General features: G+C 49.3%; 1 pseudogene; it reads right to left on the bottom strand.

The window, feature by feature from the left end:
• Positions 1-11645: 11645 nt before the first annotated feature.
• LOC133927682 (adenylate isopentenyltransferase 8, chloroplastic-like) lies at positions 11646-12438 on the bottom strand (annotated as a pseudogene).
• Positions 12439-23013: the final 10575 nt, after the last annotated feature.

Genomic DNA, 23013 nt, shown 5'->3' with positions numbered 1-23013 from the left:
AGGCAAGACGAAGGACGGCCTCAACGCAAGGCTTGACTTGGTTGATTTGAATATTAGGCCTGAGTTGGCACCTAAGCCCTCTGAAAAAGGTAGAACAAGGCTTCCTCCAGCCTGCTATAATTTGAAAAAGGTTGAGAGAACCGAACTGTGCCAGTGCTTGTATGGTGTGAAAGTTCCATCCAGTTACTTTGCCAACATCTTGAAACTTATTTCTTTGCAAGATTTGAAATTAGTTGGCATAAAGTCCCATGATTGCCACGTGTTGATGACATAGATGCTTCCTGTTGAAATTCAAAATATCCAACCGACCTATCTCCGAGGCACAATCACCAAGATGTGTTACTTCTTCAACACAATTTCTCAGAAGGTCATCGATCCCGAAGTACTTGATGTTTTATAGGCCGATGTGGTGAAGACATTGTGTGATCTTGAGATGTACTTTCCTTCGTCACTTTTTGATATCATGGTATATGTTATCATTACCTCATGAGAGAGATAAAGATATGCGGCTCAGTATTCCTACGTCAGATATACCCATTTGAGAGGTACATGGGAATTTTCAAGAAGTATATATGAAATCGATCTCGTCCGAAGGGTAGCATCGTCCAAGGTTACACAATTGAAGAGGTAGTTGAGTTCTGCATCCATTACATGGAGCAGCTCAAACCAATTGGTATGCCCATGTCTTGCCATGAGGGGAGACTGGATGGGAAGGGGACCATAGGTGGGAACTCAATCATTGTTGACTTTGCCACATTATCTAAAGCCTATTTCACAGTCTTGCAACACATGACTAAAGTATCCCCACATATTGACATACATAAGAACGTGCTACACAGAGAGAATTCAAGCCGTACAGAGGCTTGGATCACAGCACAACCATAGCTTTAACAACTGGTTGGTAGCGTGATTCAGTAATAATAGTTCAACAGAGGACAATATTGGCTGGTTGTCAAGATGGGCAAGTCACACAATTGTGACATTTAATGCATATGACATAAATGGGTACACCTTTTATACCATAGCACGGGATAGTAAGAGAACAGTACAGAACAACAGTGTGCACATAGATGCCTTCCAAGATAAACTTGGGGTCTGTGCGTATTATGGGTACATATAGGAGATTTGGGTACTCGACTATTTACATTTCAAGATCTCCCTCTTTCGGTGGCGTTGGGTCGCACTCTCAAGTTGTAAGGTAGACAAGTACGGAATGACTACTGTCGACCTCGAACGAGCCGCATACAAAGATGAACCATTTGTACTCGCCAAGCAAGTTGTCCAGGTCTTTTATGTGCAAGACTCGGCAAATCCAAAGCTTCACGTAGTCCTTCAGGGAAAAACAAGGATTGTCGGAGTTGAGAATGTCATGGGTGAAGAAGAGTACAATCAATTTGATGAGTACCCTCTTGGAGATGTCATCACCCTTAACAAAGAACAACTTCTGACTGGGGCCGCTAGCTATCTGTGCGTCGATCATCAAGAAGGGTTGGTTGTCAAATCTATATGATGTTACTCGATTGTACTAATGAACCTATGTATTGCAATGTACTATGTAAAAAAAATTAGTTATGAATTTAATATTTAGGTTTAATGTTCAAGTTAATTTTTTTGTTAATAGTAACATGAATGATACCTACACCATGTGATAGTACAAATTTAATCATAAATTTACATACAATTTTTTTTCTCATTTGGAGTTTGTATGGATTATTTATGAATTTTGCAAGTTTTAATGATTTGTTTGGAAAATCAATAGTACAAACGGCTAGGTGTAAAAAGCTGATGCGTGTTTGCTCGATCTTCCGAAGGTAATATGATAAGTTGATTAGTGGAGTTTTGCTGTTGATGATCCAAAGGCTCCGATCAGAACAGATCAAGAACCCTCACAACCACTACACTACTACGCCGTGGTTATCAATCGTGCCAAGACGCGGTTGACCTCGCCAAGAAGGCTTTTCCTGCACATGAATCGAGAACACAAGCAAAAATAGGTATATGCAATCTGAATATTACTAATTACCAATGAAGTACTCGAGTTTGTGGTTCAACAAATCGATAAACGACGAAAATGTATTAAACAGAATAATCTAAGCTAAAACCCGAGCCTAAACTATGACGACTACTGTGTATATATAGGGGGTGTGAAGAGGTCAACCTAGGGTTGTGCAACCATGGAGAGAGGCGTGGACAACCTGGACTCCGACTCCGACACGATTAAACGGTGACACAACACCTTATTCCTTTGACTCTGATGTAGAAATATTTGGTCGAGCTCATATCCATTGGAAAGGGCTCATAGTAAGCTTTCCAGAATGTCTAAGATTGACTAAAGCGGACTTCGTATGAGAGAGTTATGCCCGTTTTACTGACGTGCTGTCCTGGAACTCGACTTCCACCATGACCACAACTTCGATCACGACCACGACTTCGACCATGACCATGACCATGACCATGACTAGAGCTCAGCCTTGAGTCCGAGTAGACTTGGCCTTCGATGAGTGACATCCGAGTAAGGTTGTGGTGCTTCTCACACATTCCTATGCAATAAAACATCACAAGAATTTAGTAGTAATCCATCCAAGGAAACATGAACAGCAAGGAACGAGTTCACCTGGTGGTCTAATTGTCATGCATGTACTTTTGTAATTTGACCTTGTATGATTTGAGGATTATTGGTGGTATTGATCGCATCTGAAGGAGCCATGGGCTCATCATCCTCCCCCTCTTGAATTGGAGTTGTCCTCGACTCAAGCTCATCTTCTTCTCCCAAATATGGCTTCAAATCTGAAATGTTAAACGTGGGACTAACCGCAAAATCTATAGGTAGGTCCAATTTGTATGCATTGTCATTGATTTTCTCAATTATCTTAAATGGCCCATCAGCTCTAGACATCAACTTTCATTTTCTTAGTTCTGCAAACCTAACCTTCCTCAAATGCAACCAAACTAAATCACCGAGGTCAAATTTTATTTCCTTCCTACCTTTACTTCCAACAATCTTATACTTTTCATTCATGCTCTCTATATTCTTTTTAGTTGTGTCATGCAACTTAAGAATAAACTCAGCACGTTTCTTAGCATCTAAATTAAGTCTTTAGGAGCACGGGGATTAAATCCATACACTACCTGGAACGGACTTACCTTGGTGGTGGAATGTACTGACCTATTGTAAGCAAATTCAATATGTGGTAAGCACTCTTCCCACATCCTCAAATTCTTCTTTAGAACTGCTCGCAACATGGTCGGTAATGTGCGGTTGTTGACCTCTGTTTGACCATCAGTTTGGGGATGACGCGTAGTAGAAAATAGCAGCTTTGTCCCCAATTTATTCCAAAGTGATCTCCAAAAGTGACTAAAAACTTTGTGTCATGATCTGAGATGATAGTATCAGGCACTCCATGTAGTCGAATGATTTCCCTGAAAAACAAATCAGCTATGTTTGTAGCATCATCGCTCTTGTGACAAGGTATAAAATGTGCTATTTTAGAGAATCGATCCACAACTATAAATATGCTATCCCTTTCCCTCATTGTCTTAGGCAATCCTAAAACAAAATCCATGAAAATATCCTCCCAAGGTACACTAGGAACAGGAAGAGGCATGTAAAAGCCATGTGAATTTAAGCGAGACTTAGCTTTATTTCCGCTACTTGCTGATTTTTAGATTCATTCTCAAGCTCTTTTCTCTTATTTTCAGCTATCTCTTGTTCACATTTCACAATTTCGGCAGGGGTTAAAGGTAGAAAAATTATTTTCTTTCCTTTATGCATAAGAGTGTACTTATTACTTCTACCATGATGTGTTACATCAGTACCAAACTCCCATGGTCGTCCTAGCAAAAGAGAGCATGTGTGCATGGGAACTACATCAAAATTTTGCACAATCATGGTATGAACTAATAGAAAAATGCACCCAAGCTGTTTGCATTACCTTCAGCTTACCGCTATTGTTGAACCACTGAATGTGGTATGGATGAGGATGTGTTCTTGTCGACAAGGAAAGTTTCTTGATTAAATCTGAACTTACCAAATTGTTGCAGCTTCCTCCATCAATAATGACTCGAACACGAAAGTCCTTGACTATGAGGAACATCTGAAATAGATTATGGCATTGTAACTGTTCCGCTTGCTCCATTTGAATACTTAACACTCGCTGCACAAAGTGTCCTATAATTTTCCGTAGCAGCTGCACTCAATTCTTCCTCATGGTCGATATCCGTCTTGAGTTTGTCCTCTTTACCTGCAAGGTTAGCTTTAAGAGCATATTCATCCTCAACATCACTAGCACTTACAAATCCACCATCCTCTGTTGCAATGTATGCTCGCTGACTTGGGCAATCCTTCATGACATGACCCATTACCTTGCATCGGTGGCATATAATCCCGGTCGATCGGCCTGTAGAGGCAACCGAAGTAGAGCTCTTGGCTGGACCCTGCACATTTACGGATTTGCTTACTTCGGGAGCGTGTGACGGTGTTGAGGGTATTGCTGAATGCGCCCTACTCGAGAAGGGGGCAGCAGATCGTGAACCTGAATGTGGGGCTATTTTGTCTTGACCCGATGTTGATTTTGAAGAAGTCGAGCTTCCAAAATTGTTCCTTAGCCTCTGTTGTCGTCCCTGCAATTCTTTTTCTGCCAAACACGCAAGTTGGAACAATCTAGGAACACTATCATATTCTTTGTAATCAACTATGTCCTGAATTTCACGCCTTAACTCTCCATAAAAGCGTGCCATTGCAGCCTCTTCATCATCAATAATATCACAATGCAACATAATAATTTGTAGCTCCTGATAATATTCTTCTATGGATCTATCACCTTGGTTTAAGCACTGCAATTTCTTACGCAAATCACATTTAAAAGAGGGTGGAACAAATCTGTTATGCATAGCAACCTTTAAAGCATTACATGTCGTAGGTGCTAATCCATCGATGCAAACTCTATTCTACCATATGATTGCAAAATCTTTAAATTCACTAGTTGCTTGCCTAACTCTATGCACTTCAGGAACCAAATGAGCATTAAACTTCAGTTCGACCGTCATCTCCCAATCTAAATACTTTTCAGCATCATAAGCACCCGCAAAAGATGGTATAGTAAACTTAACCTTAGCAAATGGATCATCATTAACACGTGGGTTATGTTGCTGAAAATCATTACCTCTCATACCTTGACGGTTGAAGTTCAATCGATTCCGTAGTTTTGCATCAAAGGCATCACGTTCTTTCCTTAAAATTTCTTCATCCACGACGGACTCCTCTTGTTCATGAGTTGCAACATGAGGATCCAGTTGACCATTGTTCGGTAGAAGATTAACCAATCAATCAAAGCGTGTATTGAGTATTGCAATGCTTTCATTGAGTCGTTGCAATGCGGTATTGGTTCCCACAAGCTTCTTGTCAATGTTGTTACTAATAGTTTGCCGATGATCATCCAACAATATTGTGAGTTCTTCTCTCAAAACACACTCTTTCGCATCCGATATTTCACCTGCCATGGTTAGTAGTAGACAGAAGATAAAAAAATATATTATTCCTATCAACTACTAGGTGGTGGAGGTGAAGTCACACACTCTCAAGCATCTTACCACGCTCTTGCAAGTGTTCTTACCATACACAACAGTTGGTACAACCGATGGCTGGTTCGTGATATCTTATCGGGTGCGAGTGAGGTAGTTGCACGGGGAGAAACCGTTCTGATCGAGAGAAGGTGTGGCTTGGACAAGCAATATTTAGTACCAAGGAATAGCAATAATTAAAATCAGATTAGTAAAGCTGAATAAAAGTCCACAGTACTCATCACAGTTGCTGGCCCAAACACGTTCCTAGAACTAGCTCAAGCAAGCCGAAAGCTATAACAGACAACAGCACAATGGAACAAAATTCGCAATGCAAACTGATTTCTTTTTTTAATTCTGTCTCTTCTTTTTTTTTACTCTTTGCTTCTTTTCTTTTTTTTTCTTTGCTTCTTGCTTTCTCTTCTTTTCTTTCTTTCTTTTTTTTGCGAATGTGACACAAACTCAAAACTGTTCTACTGCATTTTCTAAGACCAGTGAGATATGTGGGTCACAAACTTTTTTTGTAGAGCAGGGGTATAAAGGTAATAAAAAGATCTGAGAAGATGGACGACTCCAACTAAGTGGTCGGATCTGAGAAGGTGGGCGGAGCGATTGGTTGGACAATGAGTGGATGGTCGGAGTGACTAGTCGGACCCCGAGTGGTTGGTCGGAGTGACTTGTCGGACCCCGAGTGGGTGATCGGAGTGACAGGTGGGTGGTCAGAGTGACTGGTTGGGACTCCGAGTGAGTGGTCGGAGAGAGTGGTCGGGACCCGAGGGGTGGTTAGAGTGACTAGTCAGAGTGAGTGGTCAGGACCCGAGGGGTGGTCGGAGTGACTGGTCAGGACCCCGAGTGGGACAAAAACTCAGCTATAGCAAAGACTCGATGCTAGAAACTAGAACATGATGACTCGACCAGTAACGAGACACCAACGATGGACTCAAACTCAACAATGCAAAAACTGAAAACAAAATTGCGAAAGGCACAAAATGGCTTGGATAGCGGAAAACTAAGATCTAAATTTTTTTTTGTGGGGTAATTTTTTGGACTCTGGGTAAAGGAACTCGACGAAACAAAAGGGATAACTGAGATTACCTAACGGGCAACCGATGCTCTGATACCACATGATGCGCGTTTGCCCGATCTTCCGAAGGTAATATGATAAGTCGATTAGTAGAGTTTTGACGTTGATGATCCAAAGGCTTTGATCAAAACAGATCAAGAACCCTCGCAACCAATACACCACTACTCCATGGTTATCAACCGTGCCAAGATATAGTTGACCTTACCAAGAAGGCTTTTCCTGCAAGCGAATCAAAAACACAATCAAGAACAGGTAATTGCAATCAGAATATTGCTAATTACCAATGAAGTACTTGAGTTTGGGGTTCAACAAACTGATAAACGATGAAACTGTATTAAATAGAATAATCTAAGCTAAAACCCAAGCCTAAACTACGACGGCTACTGTGTATATATAGGGGGACGTGAGGAGGTCGACCTAGGGTTGTGCAATTGTGGAGAGGCGTGCACAACCTGAACTCCGACTCCGACATGATTACAAAACCCAGTAGAGTTCAAAACGGTGATACAGTACCTTATTCCTTTTACTCTGACTAAACTATAAGGAATATTTGGTCAACCTCATATCTATTGAAAAGGGCTCGTCGTAAGCTTTCTAGAATGTCCAAGATTTCCTAAAACGGGCTTTGTATGAGAGAGTTATGCCCGTTTTACTGACGAGCTATCCTGGAACTCGACCTCGACCACGACCATGACCACGACTAGAGCTCAGCCTTGAGTCCGAGTAGACTTGGCCTTCGAGGAGTGACGTCCGAGTAAGATTGTAGTGCTTCTCCCACGTTCCTATACAATAAAAATATCACAAGAATTCAGTAGTAATGCATCCAAGGAAACATAAACAGCAAGGAACGAGTTGACCTGATGGTCTAATTATCGTGCACGTGCTCTTGTAATTGGTCCTTGTATGATTTGAGCATTATTCGTGATATTGATCTTATCCGAAGGAGCCATGGGCCCATCAAAAGCCATATGTAATATTTATACAGACGGCTTTTACTAAAAAGTTGTATGTACTAATGATATTAGTACAGACGGCTCGAAATATATTTATACAGACGGTTTTTTATTAAAAGCCATCTGTACTAATAATATTAGTATAGACGGCTAGGAGTAAAAAGCTATATGTACTAATGCTCTATAACTACCATTTCGTCTCCTCCCCATGGCGCACCAAGTTCTTTCCTTACAACCCTAGCTGCCTTGTCTCCTCCCTGGCTGGCCCTCCTCCCTGACGACTCCTCTACGGCCGGCCTTCCTCCCCGATGGCCCTCCACACTCCCCGGCAACCCTCCTCCCTCCCCAGTGGCCCTCCCCGTGAACTCCCTCCTCAGTGGCTCCTCCACCCCCGGCAACCCTCATTCCTCCTAGGTGGCTCCCTGGACGGCCCCCTCCCCAACAACCTACCTCCCCAATCCTCTCTTCTTCATGCACTCTCAAGTGTTTTGTTGTGAGTTTTTCCTCTCCCTTCCTCTGGACAGTAAGTGGCTTGCAGATTATTGCTCTGGACAGTAAGTGACTTGTAGATTATTGTACTAAGGTTGGGCATAATATCTAAGTACAATAAGGTATAGTCCTATGTATGCTAGCCCTGGATACCTGTGTTGGTGATATGATCTAATATTTACTTGTGCAATGAGGAACATATGTAGTTGGCTATCAAAGGGCTATCTATTTTGTTTCCTGGTTGATTACTGTTGTGATTCAGAGGCAGTTTGCTATGTTGTTTCTGAATGCTTATATTGAGTTAGCCCTTTAGCTTTGCTAGTCTCTGTCTTTGGCTATTTTGGTTCAGTTTGTACAGTCTTTTGGTCACAACAGTATTATCCAGGGAGATATTTGAACTGTGTCCAGGATATACTTACTAGTTGAGGATTTAGATAATTGCTCGATCGATGATGTGTTCAACTAGAAATTTAGGGGCCAGGACATCTAATGTCTTGGGGATAATTGTCGGGAAATAAACTGAGAGCAATTTTGATACATGTTCTGTTCTTACTATCAGCTCTTTGAAGTACACATGATGTCTATAATTATCATTGTTGTGTTACAGTTCTTTTATTTCCATATCATGTGTAAAGATATCTCTATGTTCTGCTCTTCTCATTATGCTTGTGGAATATTTTTCATGCTCATGTTATCGCAATTTGAACAACAATCCAGTGATGCATGTGTGTATTGGAAATTTTCTGGTTTTGTGAAAACTGGACTGTTATGCTGTTTTTTTCTTTCTGATTTGCAGTGTGCTCTGTTATGCTATCTTTTCTACATCAAGTAGACCATGTGACGCTACCTTCTAATTCCTTAAGCAAATTGTAGAAAATCCACATGTTGTATACCATTTAGATGCAAATACACTAAGTCATTGCAATACACATGTTGTAGAAAATGACTTGTTTCAGTGCTTTCTAAGAACATTGTGTCTTTCTACAGGGGTATTGTCATCACAATACATATCAGTGCCACATAGTGGCTTAGATTTCCTTGTCAACTTTATTCTAGTTTTGTTTAATGTATTCACTCCCTTTTTATCACATCGTTTGCTTCCAGAAGATGCTTGACTTGCTTGTCAAACTAGCTAACTTCTACTTGAGTCTTGCCTCCACCTCAATGGAAATTGTAGAAATATTATTAACATGGGTAATCACCTAATGGAGGGTTTAAAATCTATGTACACCATAACCCATAATAGCCAAATTGTGCGGGCTTGTTGTATATGCCTGAAAAACATATCCTTTGTTCAGTAATTTAGCATTTGTAAGCTTACAGACTTAAGCCATATTTAAAGGAGACTTGAGAAACCCATATGTAATACCCTACCATCAAATAACTTAAGAAATAAATCTAAACCAGAGCTGCATGATCTGCAAGCAATAGTGCCATATCATATGCTATCAAATATCCCCAAGTGTGATTTTGCAATGAGAGGAGACTTATGGTGTGCTAATTGTAACAATTTAACTTGTGCGGGTTTTATTTGCAACGAAGACTGGTCCCTATGTGTGTGCATATGCAATTTTCCCAAAGGTTAATATCTATCAATATGTTATTATGATTGATTGGTACTAACTAAATATGAATGTACAAAGTATGGTGGCTGTAATTTTTTATACTATTAATATTTGTCATTCTATCTCTTGACATGCATGATAGGTTTTCCATGTGTATGTTGGTTTGATTTTATTTTTCTGAATCACAAAAAAGATGTATACGCACATGCCTGTGTTGTGGCTTTCGATTCCTATTTGTCTGATGTGTTGATGATTAAGAAGAAGCTAATGGAGATTCACCTAATGAGGGTGTTTTTCATACGATGCTTGTAGTATTCCAATTGAAGAAGTATTCCAAAATGACCATTTTATTCTAGCACTCTCTGTATGAGGTGAGGCTGATTTACAATGGAGTATCTAGATACAGAGAGTAAGGACTGATTGTGTACGGTCTAGTGTTGTCTTCTTGCTATTGTATGTGTTGTACGAGATGCTATTTAATGAACAATGTCAGTTCAATTTACCTTACTGAATATCAATTTTACTTGCCTTGCCTGATAGTTTCATGTATCATCACTTCATATTTTTTATGTCATTTAACAAACACAGTGGGCACGAAAACGCAGCAACAAAAAAAGGAAAATCGACATTTTTTCTGATCTTGAGTTGTTCACAAATAATTTTTTATTTTTCTTTTATTTGTCATTTATTTTTCTCACCTTAGAAGCACTAGAATAGGAATTATTGTACAATTTTGGTCAAGTTTGATATAAGGAGTGGCGGCTATAGACACAAACGCACGTTCCGAAAACTGTGCAAAAACTTCTGGGAGTGAGAACTCAATCTTCCAAGGTTTTTTGGCCTCAAAAAATTATCTGAACCCGACAAAGTCGGGGAGTATCGGATGTAACTTTTTCTATAGATGTTCGTAGAAAAAAAACATCGAAATTGGAGTCTGTATGCAAAAGTTATGCCCGTTTTGTCAAAGACACTCCGGGTCACCTATTCCAATAACACTTTATCGTATAGTGTAAAGTAAACTAGTTCAGGTCGTACAACTTGTGCAGTATACTCTGGCTTACAAAACTATACTCCCCATATTTAATAGAGTTATAAAATCCCAAATTGTTTTGTCTATGGCTAGGATGCTACCTTAGCATGCAGGAGTCTGGTGTTTTTTTTGCCATACAATTATGATAATATGAACAATTCATTCTGATACCTAGTTTCAATATCAATAGAACACATTCGCTCTTTACCTGAGACCAAAATTACCTAAATGGAGGAACAATTTACGACAGGGTTGGTGAAGCAATTAAACGGCAAAATTAGTTTAGTTTCATATTCACATTAGGTACGCACCACCATGGTCCAAAACAACAGCATGGACCTATCAGAGTTAATGACACTGGATGAGTTGATGCATCTACTAAACATAATCTATTATCAAGTTTGAGCAACAAATCTGAATAAATCCAGCCCACCCATCATTGACACTATGGGCAAACTCACTTGTGTCTAGCAGCAAGTCTAGAGGCTCTCACCTCACATTCCCATGCCCAAAACTGAGTGTCCAGTTATAACTTTGGCATATGAACTGATGATTAGGATTTGAAAGAGACTTCAATCTCCAGTGAATAATGGCAAGCATGATGTTAAGGTACATAAAGCTATATCGAGCACTGGGAGTAATACATAGGATACAGTCATGGTAAGTAGAAGGTTTTCATAGCATATACTTATACAAGTCAAAAAGAGGTACTGAAAATATCCATGCATACTACGATCAATATAATAACACTCTAGATACTGATATGCAACCTAATCTATGTGTATTAATAACTCAACTCACAAGAGCAGCCAACCTAGACATCAGCTATCCAAAAACTCATTTATAGTAGTAAGTGCAGGACCACTCACATCACGTTCCCATGCTATGGCCTTCGCAGTATAGTTTGATCCAGTGAGATGCGCGCATATGGTTTCTGTGGCATAAAGGGAGCAAACAGGCCAACCTCAAACATTAGCAATATGTTGAATCTTTGCAGTCTGTGCTTTTGCAAGGGCATGCATATTAGCTTTCATCTCATTGATGCAAACACATAGTCTCTTGCGTCTGGCAAAATATTCACTTAGTTCCGACACACCGACTGCCCTAGCTAGCCCGATGTCCTCGGCAAGCTTGCGAATGGACATAGAATCAAAAAATTATTTGAGTTCCTCCACCAAACTAGCATCAACCATATCTTCAACATGGCGGTTGAGATATTCCTTAAGAACTAACTCATGAGCATGGAGCCATAGGAGGCAACTTTGGAACCTTAAAGTTGGATGATACCTCATGATTGCAAAAGGATCAACAAGGGAGGGATCAAAATTATCAACAAGGAATCCATGGATCAGTGAGTTTGATCCACCTACAAGAACCGGTACATGACCACGCCTTACAATAGACCTTGTAGTAATGGTTATAATAGAGTGGAAGAAAGATACAGGAAAATCGTTGGTAATTGCTGAAATAGCCCCCAATAAGGTGATGAGGAATACCACATTGATCATTTAGATGGATCTTGTTGGTTGCGATGTCAAGCCCAGCATAGATTTGCATCTTGTCGGCATTCACCACTTCGCCACTAATCACCTTGGATACATCAATTGATAGCTTCGTCTTACCCGTGCCCGTAGCACCCATGATCACCACTAGTTTAATCATCAACATCTGGGGGATGTAGTCGGGGGAAAGAGAGTGTAGGGTAAACTAGGAAGAGGAAGGGGTAAGTGCTTCGATCGCTGTTGTCGGAGGGTGATCTCCTCAAGCGGGGATCCGGAAGGAGCCCCTTTGAGATTCAGCCGAGGGGATGATTCTGAACCCGCTTCGTAGGTGAAATAAATGGGAGTAAATGAGATGCAGGTGGAGGTGGAATGATCGGATGCATGAAGGAGTAAATGCTCAGGGGATTTTTAGATAGGTTCAGGCCGCACTAAGCGTAATACCCTACACCTGTGTGTATGCTATAAATGCTTTGAGAATGTCTCTCTGAGGATCTCTCGTGTTACAAGAATATTTTTTAAGTCTAGAGCTTTGTGCTCCATGCTCTTCGAGACTCGTCGATGTGTTCTGTGCTTTGGTGTTAGTCTGGTTGTTGGTTGTCTGTCTAATCCTCGATCTCCTGATGTCCCTCTTCTCCGGGGAGCCCGCCCTGCTTATATACCCGTCAGGGCAGTAGCGTGCCCAGAAAGAATGACGCGACTTCCAAGACACCATAAATGGAAAGCAACCATCATGGGCTGCCACGCGAGGTGACGGGGAGGGTTGAAAACGCACCCCCGTCCGGTCTTGTTCGTCATCATTTGGCTTTTCGGCGAGTGCCCCGGGGAGGGCCCACTGGGCAGCCACTGAGCAGCCCACGTGCCCGCCCGGTCAGAGCAGGCCTAACACAGTAGGGCGACAGGCGGTGTGCCTCGGGCTCTGCAACATTATCCCGAGGTACGCCGGATGACGCACGATGGGACCTGAGCATTAAATGTCCCCACGCCTCCCTGCCAGGCCGTGACAGGGACTGATAGCAGGCGTGGGGGGAGTGGTTGGAAGTGACAGGCCATGCGCCCTCTTAAATGCAGCATCGGTCCCCTCACCAGCAGACACCTCACCGCTGAGCCCCTGTGGGGACCACCGACGAAGGACTTCTCAGGCCCTCGGGGAACTGTGAGTGCTCGGGGGCTACTATTCGCAGCCCCGAGCACTCTCTCCCAGATATGCCCTCTCTTGGTCCTCGGGGAACTGAGTGCTCGGGGGCCAAAATTCACGACCCCGAGCACTCTCTCCCAGAACTGACTTCCCTTGGGTCCTCGGGGGACTCGGGTGCTCGAGGGCCGCTGTTCGCAGCCCCGAGCACTCTCTTCCGGAACTTAGCTTTTCTTGTTATCGGGGAACTTAGATGCTCGGGGACCAGTATGTATGGCCCCGAGCACCCTCTTCCCGGTACTTGGTCTTCTTGGGTCATCGGGGAACTCGAGTACTCGGAGACTACTATTCATGGCCCCGAGCACCCTATCCCGGAACTTGGTCTTCTCGGACCTCAGGGAGATAGCCCCCAAGGGAGGGCGCCACGTGGCACTCTACTATTCTGGCCTCGGGACTCAGGGACCCCCGGTTCCTGTGTCACCGACAGCAGCCCCTGGGCCCATTGGTAGGCGATGGCCCAGAGACTACGAATGGGGCCCTCATCTTCATCGAGGCCGATCCCAGCACCGATGCCACATGGCCTATTCTCAGGAGCTGGTCTCTCTGGCCCAGGCTTTTGGTTCGGCCCAGCGGGGAACCGAAGGGACGCGTGTCCTCCCAGCTTTTGAGGCACGTGATAACGAGGCGGGCGGCACGCATGTCGACTGCGTAGATCGAGGATAGTGTGCCTGGCAACCGCACGAATCGAGGGAGATTCGCCTGGCACCTACGCCGAATGAGGAAATGCGCCTCGCCGAATGCACCGCGGAAAGCGCCGTTTGAAATCCCCAGGATATAAAAAAGAGAGGGGAGCGAACCGTTGCCCCCTTACACCATTCTTGCGATCATTGCCTTTGCTTTGTTCTTCCTTGCGCTTGAGAGCTCTCGCCCTTCCTTTGGCCCGTAGCGCATTCTCTCCCCCACCCTTTCCGGCACAGTCCCCACCCCCGAAAAATGTCGAGGGCAGGAAGCAGCCACCGAGACAAGTGCTCCGACAGTGTGCTACCGGAGTCATGCATCGTCAATGAGGAGGGGGCAGAGAAAGTCTGCAAGCTCATGGTGCCTGACGGCCAGCGGGAGGCATCGGTGGTGTCGCCGGTGAGCTTCCCGCCCACCACGGACCAGCCGGCGCGCATCGTCATCTTCGCCTCCTTCGTCACTGCCGGGCTGGTGACGCCCTTCTCCACCTTCTTCCTCCAAGTGCTGGACACCTTCAGCATCCAACTCGTCCACCTGAGTCTGAACTCAGTGGTGATCTTGGCCATCTATGCGCACTTCTGCGAAATGTTCGTGGGAGTGTGTCGGAGAGTGAACTCCTGTCGCAGGGATCCCGAGAGACCCCTTTTTAAAGATTCGACCAGGGGGATGATCCTGAACGAGCTCTTCGGGGAAATAAATGAAAACAGAAATAAATGCAGCGGCTGGTGGTGGGGGAAGATCGACCTAGTGCAAAAGAGATAGATGCACCGGGGTTTAGACAGGTTCGGGCCGCACGGGGGCGTAACACCTTACTCCTGTGTGAGTGCAATATCTTTCCTTGAAGGGAATTCTTCAAGGATGTGCCTGGTTACAAGGGTGTGTTGTCTACAGAGAGCTTGAGGCTCCCGTGTTCTAGCTCTGCTCGAGCTTGTCTGCGATGTTCTTGTTCTATCGTGTTCGTCGCGCTTCTTCTATGTCTCCTGTTTATGCTGTCTTGCCTGACGTGTTCTTTATGTGTTCTCCATCCTTTCCTTTTATAGGCGCGCCGACCTCGACTTATCCTGAATGGGAACGAGGGGGCGCGAGTGCCAAGGTGCCACGGAGAAATGTGCCATCATTCCGTCTTGGCGAAGTGACAGGGGCGGTGGAAAAATGCGGCGTGCATCCGACCACCCGCCACTGTGGATGTCCTCCAGCGCCATTAAGAGGGCCCACCGGGCAGCCATAGAGGTGCCCGGTGCGCCCACCCTGTCTTGTTTTTCTGCCGGGGCAGGGTGGCAGGCGGAGCGCTTCGATTCTGGCAACGTTATCCCGAGGCACCCGGATGAAACGGGACGGGACCCGTGCATTTAATGGACCCATGCCCCCCTGCCAAAGCATGGCAGGGTCTGACACTAAGGCGTGGGTAGCTGAGAATGTCAGGATGTCAGGATGTCAGGCCGCGCGTGACTATTGAATGCGGTATTGGACCTTTGACTGGCTGACACCCCGCCGATGGGACCCTTCGGGTCGTCGGGCGATCTTGCGTGAACCTTCGGGGAACCAGGCGCTCGGGGGCTGCCACGTGCAGCCCCGAGCACCCTCTCCCGAGCACTTCGGTGAGACCTTCGGGGAACCGAGTCCTCGAGGGCTGCCACGTGCAGCCCCGAGCACTCCGGTGAGACCTTCGGGGAACTGAGTCCTCGGGGGCTGCCACGTGCAGCCCCGAGCACCCTCTCCCGAGCACTTTCTTCCTGGTACTTGAACTCTGCGGGTCATCGGAGGACTGGGGTGCTCGGAAACCGGAGGTTGCGGCCCAGAGCGCCTTCTCCCGGAACTTAAGTTCTTCTCATCGTGTAGGGGGTCCTCGCGGGATGGTGACACGTGGCGGATGGTCGGCCCGGTCTCGTGACTCAGGGACCCCTGGTTCCTGATACACCAACAGAGTGCCACTGTCGGTGGCCTTATTCTGGCATTTCTTCGTTTTGAAACCGGCCGGGAAGAAGAGAGGATCCTCCAGCGTGGACGTCACCGGCTGCTGCAACTTTCGGCTGCGGGACGGGCACGACGAGCTGTACATTCTGCAAGTGCTGCAGAGCAAGTGGGAGGACTGGCGCCGCGACTAGGTCTACGTCGATGTCAGCCCCCACGATCGCCTCACGCTACCCGAGACGGCGGCGGAGCTCCACAGGCCGATCTGGGAGGTGTTCCCTACGGAGGACGAGCGCATGCGCCCGGTGCTGAACCGCATCGATGATCTCCACCGGGTGGGGCTGACCTCGGTGATGGTTGTAGCCGACTACCTGTGTCGTCATCTGGCGCCCCTGCGGGAGCAGGCCCACCCCTCCTGGATGTACACGGGTCCGAATGACATCACGAGGACCCACATCGGCGTGGAAGGGGACCTGGAGGAGGGAGCGCTGGAGACCCTGCTAAGGGTGGTGACCGGCGTTGAGGACCTCACCCGGGCGGTCCTGCCCTGAGAGGAGCTAGCACTCTGCGCGGATGCGAGCCGGGTGGCACTGCAAGCGACGCTACCGGAGTTCGACGCCCAGGGCCTGGTGGACCGTCTGAGGCGCTAGAACCCCGGGACGATACAAATCCCCGGGGTGGACAAAGAGGCAGGTGGCGCGAAGCAGACCGACGGCAGGGACGTCGCGGGCGACAGGCTGCAGGCCCGCAGCAGGGACGCCGCGGGGGGCAGGCAGCAGGCCAGCCGTAGAGACACTGCAGGTGACAGCCATCAGGCCGAAGGCAGGGGCGCCACCGGCAACGGAGCGGAGGCCCCAGGGGACAAGGGGAAACGCCCCCGGTCGTACGTGCCCCAGCCGTCGTCCTCATCGTCGCCGTCACCTCCACGACAACGGCCAGCGGCGGGCGGCGCGAAGGAGGGAGGCCGGGGCGGCCAATCATTGGGCGCGGAATCCGGGACGGAGGCCAGGTCCAGGGCGCAGGAGCCCGAGGACCAGGGCCGGGCCGGCGGAGCAACAGCTGGCGCCCAAGCTGACCCACCGCCGGAGGCAGGCTCCACGGCGGCCCCTCAATGGCCCGGGGGCCAGAGCCCTCCGCCGAAGAGAAGAAAGGCGGATCCCGAGCCAAAGCTGCAGGGCCCAGACTTCATAATCCCCGAGTCCCAGTGGTAGTACCGCGGACCGAAGTCCACGTAAGTTCTTTCTCTGTCTCGAGCATGTTTGCACGGATACTAGTTTGGGTACTAACTTTTTTTATTTTCAGGCCGCCGAAGAACCCCGCTGGAGGCCAGAGGCAGCCAGAGGAGCCGAGGTCGGCTCCCGCTCCGAGGCCGAGCGCGCCGGTGGAACCAGAGCCGCAGGCGCCGCCCTGCCCTGAGCCGAGGGCAGCGGCCGCACCCGAGCAGCCAGCGCAATCCAAGCCAGCCCCGAGCACTACGAGGGCGGAGCAAGTGGCCGCGGTGGAGGTGGTCGCGGCGAGGGCGGCGCCGGCGTGGTAGTCATCGGGGACCCTGAGCACCTCTGCAAAGAGGGCTCGCAGGGGACCCAGCACCCGGACGACGTCAAGCCACGCCCCGGAACCCCTTCCAGATGTGCTCAGAAGAGCCCGAGAGGTTATCGAGCGGCTTGAAGCGGCCGTGGCGATGGAGCGAGCCGAGCTCGACAAGGACTGCGCCACCCTCGTTGAAGAGAGGGGGGGACTGAAAGAGGTCGGCAGGCTCCTGGAGGCCCGTATCGCCTCGGCCCACGCAACCCACGAGAGGTCGATGCGTGCGGTGGCCGAGGAGCGGGAGGCGTTGGAGGTGGCGCGCGACGAGCCTGTCACCACGCAGGAGAAGGCCAGCCGCATGGAGTGGCAGGCGACCGAGCGCGACCAGGCTTCGCGGAGGCGGGCCGCGGAGCTGCTCGCTCGGGAGCGGCTGCTCCTTGCTCGGGAAGAGGTGGTCGACAAGCGCGAGAAGTCCGTGCAGTCCGCCTAGGCAGACTTAGCCCGCTAGAACGACGAGTTCGAGCGTGGCTGCACCGAAGTCCTTCGTCGGGAGGAGGACGTCGAGATCACGGCGACGGCTCAGGATGCCTAGGAGGAGCAGATTGCACGGCGCAAGGCGGAGGCCGCCTCGGCATCATCAGCCATCAATGCCCGGGAGGAGCAGGCCACCAAGTGGGAGGCCGAGCTGGCTGCCCAGGAGCAGGCCATCGCAGCCTTGGTCAAGCAGGTGAAGCAAGCACAAGCTGAGGCCACGGCCGCCAGTGGCGTCCCGGCCAGCGCAGCCGAGGGTACCAGCCTATAGGAACGGCTGCAGATCGCGAAGGATGAGCTCGAGACCGTCGTGGCTGAGCAGACCAATGTGAAGCTGATGATGCGAGATATCCTTTGTCAAGCGCGGAAGTCCATGAGGGTTGCCAGGCTCGGGCGCGTCCACGTGGGTGAGCAAGGGCTTGACAAAGAGACAATCGGCCACCTCGCCCTCGGCTTCCAAGAGATCGCCTAGCGCCTCAAGGCTCTCCCAAGGGCTGTGCAGAAGTTTGCGTCCTGGGAGGGGCGTACTCCAGCCCAGGCAGTGACCGAGCATGTCCTCGCCTGCTACCGCAGCCGAGACCCCGCCTTCTCGCTGGAGCCGGTCCAGCAGGGAGTGGTCGAGGCCGAGGAAGCGGCCAACCGGGAAGCTGTTTGGGACATCGCTGTCGAGGTGGCGGCGTGCTTTACGCGGGAGCCACCGCCGGAACCGAGCAGCGGCAGCAGCAGCGACGCGTCCTCGCCCCTGTCGGAGCCTGCCGATTAGATTAGATTTTTTGTTTTTTGAATGTTGTAAATATGAGAGTGATCCCCTCCGAAATGGTTCTTTTTTTAAATATAATAGAAGCCTTTCTTCGGGATCGAAACTCCACTGTGCTTGTATTGATGTCGTTTACTTTTCGCTTGATGTCCCGAGGAGTACTTAGCCGAACCAAGACTGGCCTTCCTTCCCCGAGAGTGAATTCGCCCCAACCACTCATTGTCTGAGTAGTGGGACCACCCGAGCGTTCAGCCCCCAAGCCCTCGCGAGTCCGCAGCAGCTAAGTCAAGAGACAAAGGCACGAATTTCCTTGCTTGGGAGATAAGTCCAACCAGCACAAAGCACGCCACAACCAGTGAACGCTTTTCCATTATGCGACCTTTCAAACAAGCAGACGGGAGACACGTGCGGGTGGAAATGCGACCAAGAGTCCCCATGGTTTGGTGGTATCTGGGGTAGGACTGACCAGACCGAGCAGCGACAGCCCACCCCTGGGGTCTAGGCGGTCCTGACCATTCTTTGCTCAAGTGGTAGGATTACCCGAGAACCCCAGAGACTCGGTAGTGCCCGGGGTAGTGCCAAGCCGACCGAACACCATGGCCACCATAAAGGACTTCGATCAGCCATCGCTGTCTGTACGGTACACCTGACTACTATCTGTTTATGTCGTTCCAGAAAAAGCGAGCACGTGGGGCAGGGTTTTGTGCGAGAGGAGACCATCTCGCCGAACAGATTAGAATGCGAGGGTCCCGAGGATAACTTGGGAACAATAGTTTATTGCGTATGGAAATTCATATGACTTTAGTCACTCATCGGACAGCTGTCAGCCTTTCGGCCGACCGATCCAGGAGGTGTACGCGCCCCAAGCTTGGGGTACCCGGGAACTTGGTTCCCTTGTACGGAGTGCCCGGGCACTGGAGAGCAAGTGAGAGAGCCAGGGGCTAGGCGGTCCCCACCACTCAGCTCGAGTGGTAGGATTACCCGAGGACCCCATAGGCTCGAGCAGCGCCCTGGCACTGAGGCCCTTGCGGTCAGGCTGCTTTATTCTTGATCATTGATCTGTAAGTATAAGAAAATAGGAAAAGACTCTTTGTTTGGTGCGCTCTGTCAGTGTGGTACTCATTATAGACTGCTCTCATTTTTGACCCGAGACCTCTCGAATACCTGGACCGGCGAAGTGTACAGACAGAGGCATAACCAAGAGGTCCAATGGTTCGGTGGCGCCCAGGGTAGGACTGGCCAGACCGAGCACCGACAGCCCGGCCCTGGGGTCTAGACGGTCCCGATCACTCTTTGCTCAAGCAGTAGGATTACCCGAGAACCCTAGAGGCTCAGTGATGCTCGGGGCACTGCCATGCAACCGGACACCACAGCCTCCACAACAGACTTTAGTTAGCAGCAACTTCCTGCGCGCGTACCGACCGAGATTCATTTTTATCAACAGGAACAATGAGAGAGCGTGTTTCTCTCGCACAATTGAACATCTCACCAAACAGATTAAACATATGGATTCCAGAGAAAGAACTCGAAATAAGAGAGTATATTGACAATTTTGTACAGAAGTGTTAACTTACATGGTTGGTGGCAGCCCCCGGGTAACTTGGGAAGGGGGGACCCCCGGCCTGGTTGGCCCGAGCACAAACATGTCTGCTTAGGGATAGAATTTGCGCAGATGCTCAACATTCCACACATTTAGGAGTGGCTTCCCATCCTCCGCGGCCAGTCGAAACAAGCCTTATCGCGGGACACCGATCACGGTAAAGGGGCCTTCCCACATAGGGGACAGTTTATTCTTTCCTTCGCGCGATTGATCATGTAGGAGAACTAGATCCCCAACCTCGAGTGACCGGGCCCGGATGTGACACTGATGATAACGCCGTGAGCTCTGCTGGTATCTGGCTGCTCGGACGGCGGCTCGGCGCCAGCGCTCCTCCAAGTAATCGACGTTGTCGCGTCTTCGCTGTTCGTGTTTGGCTTCGGACTAGGCATTCACCCGAGGTGAGCCAAGAGTGAGCTTGGAGGGGAGGACCGCCTCAGCGCCGTAGACGAGGAAGAAAGGAGTCTCCCCGGTGGCGCAGCTTGGCGTGGTCCAGTTGGCCCATAACACAGTAGGCAGCTCGTTGATCCACCCTTTCCCGTGCTTTGCGAGCACGTCATAGGTCCGGGTTTTGAGCCCCTTCAGTATCTCAGCATTTGCACGCTCGACCTGCCCATTGCCCCGAGGATGAGCGACAGAGGCAAAGCAGAGCTTGATGCCGAGGTCCTCGCAGTAGTCCCCGAACAGGGCACTTGTAAACTGAGTGCCATTATCGGTGATGATTCTGTTCGGGACGCCGAAGCAACTTGTGATACCACAGATGAATTGAAGCGCCGTGTTCTTGGTAACCTTGATAACTGGGACCGCCTCCGGCCACTTGGTGAACTTGTCGATGGCGATGTAGAGGTACTCATAGCCCCCAATTGCTCGGGGGAATAGACTCAGGATATCCAGCCCCCAGACTGCGAAGGGTCATGACAGGGGGATGGTATGGAGAGACTGAGCTAGCTGGTGAATCTGCTTTGCGTGGAACTGGCACGCCCTGCAGCGCCGAACCAACTTGGAAGCGTCCTGGAGAGCTGTAGGCCAGTAGAAACCTTGTTGAAAGGCCTTCCCGACCAGCGTGAGGAACGATGCATGGCCACCGCACTCGCCCTTGTGGATCTCAGTGAAGAGCACACCGCCTTCTGCCCGGGTGATACATTTCAGGAGGACACCGTCCGTGCCGCGCCGATAGAGATCCCCATCTACTATGGCATAGCGTTTGGACTGCCGTGCAATCCTCTCGGCAGAGGCATCATCCCCGGGACGGATATATTCTTTTAAGTACCCTCAGATCTCGTAGATCCACGAGGCATCTTGAGAACCGCCAGCAAGCGTAGCGCAATCATTGGGCGGCGGCACCCTGACGGGACTTCCCACTGAGGGCACCGCCTGGGTTCCCTCCACTAGGCTCAAGGGTTCCCCTTTGTCCTGGTCGGCAGGCAGGACGGAAGGCCGTGTGAGCCTTTCTTCAAAGGCTCCGGTAGGGACGAGCGCCCGGGAAGAGGCCAGGTGAGAGAGGTCATCGACTAGAGCGTTGTTGCGGCGAGATATGTACCACAGCTCCAGGCCATCGAAGTGCCTCTCCAGCCTCCTGACTTCCGCCACGTACGCTGTCATCTGAGGATCCGTGCATTAGTATTCCTTGGATACTTGGTTGACCACCAGTTGGGAGTCTCCCTTGACCAGCAGGTGATGAATCCCGAGGCCCGCCGCGGCTCAGAGGCCAGCGTTGAGGCCCTCATACTCCGCTATGTTGTTGGTTGCTCGAAAATGCAGCTGCACGACGTACCGGAGTATTTCACCCGTTGGGAAGGTGAGAACCACTCCAGCCCCCGTGCCTTTCAGTGTGAGGGAGCCGTCGAAGTGCATGACCCAGTACCTGGGCGCATCATGCCCAGGGAATGCGGAGATCTCTTCGTGGTCGATCTCGGGGACTGGCGTCCACTGCGCCACAAAGTCAGACAGGGCCTGGCTTCTGATTGCCTGGCAGCTGACGAAGTGCAGATCAAACTCTGCCAGCTCCACTGCCCACTTGATGATGCACTCAATGCCTTCTCGGTTCCGAAGGATCGGTCCAGTGGATACGTAGTAACCATCAAGACCTTGTGCGCCTGGAAGTAGTGGCGCAGCTTCCGATAAGCAACGAGCACGGCATAAAGCATCTACTGGGCTTGGGGATACCTTGTTTTGGTATCTCGGAGGACTTCACTGACGAAGTACACCGGTCGCTGTATGCGGCGGGCCCGGACAGTGGCTTCACCTGAGGGCTTGGCACAGCCCCCGAGCTCGGCGCAATGGTCGGGGCCGGCCGAGTGCTCAGGCTCGACTCCCTGGTCAGGAGGAGCCGAGTGCTCGGTCTCGACTCCCTGGTCGAGAGGAGCCACGAGAACTAAAGGCTGCTCAGGGGCGGCTGGGAGCTGGGACCCAGCACCTTGCCCCGAGCACTCGTCACGCTCCACCACCAGCACCATGCTCACGGCCTGAGGAGTGACCGAGACGTAAAGCAATAAAGGTTCGCCCTCGGAGGGGACCACCAGTACGGGTGGTGAGGTAAGGTACTTCTTCAAGTCTTGGAAGGCCTGCTCGGCATCTGGTGTCCAGTAAAAGTGACCGGTCTTCTTCAGGAGTTTGAAGAGTGGGAGCCCTCGCTCCC

This window comes from Phragmites australis, chromosome 8, assembly GCF_958298935.1.
Source record: "Phragmites australis chromosome 8, lpPhrAust1.1, whole genome shotgun sequence".
Classification (NCBI taxonomy): Eukaryota; Viridiplantae; Streptophyta; class Magnoliopsida; order Poales; family Poaceae; genus Phragmites; species Phragmites australis.
The sequence above is the reverse complement of the archived record's forward strand: the minus strand, read 5'-3'. Positions and strand labels throughout refer to the sequence as shown.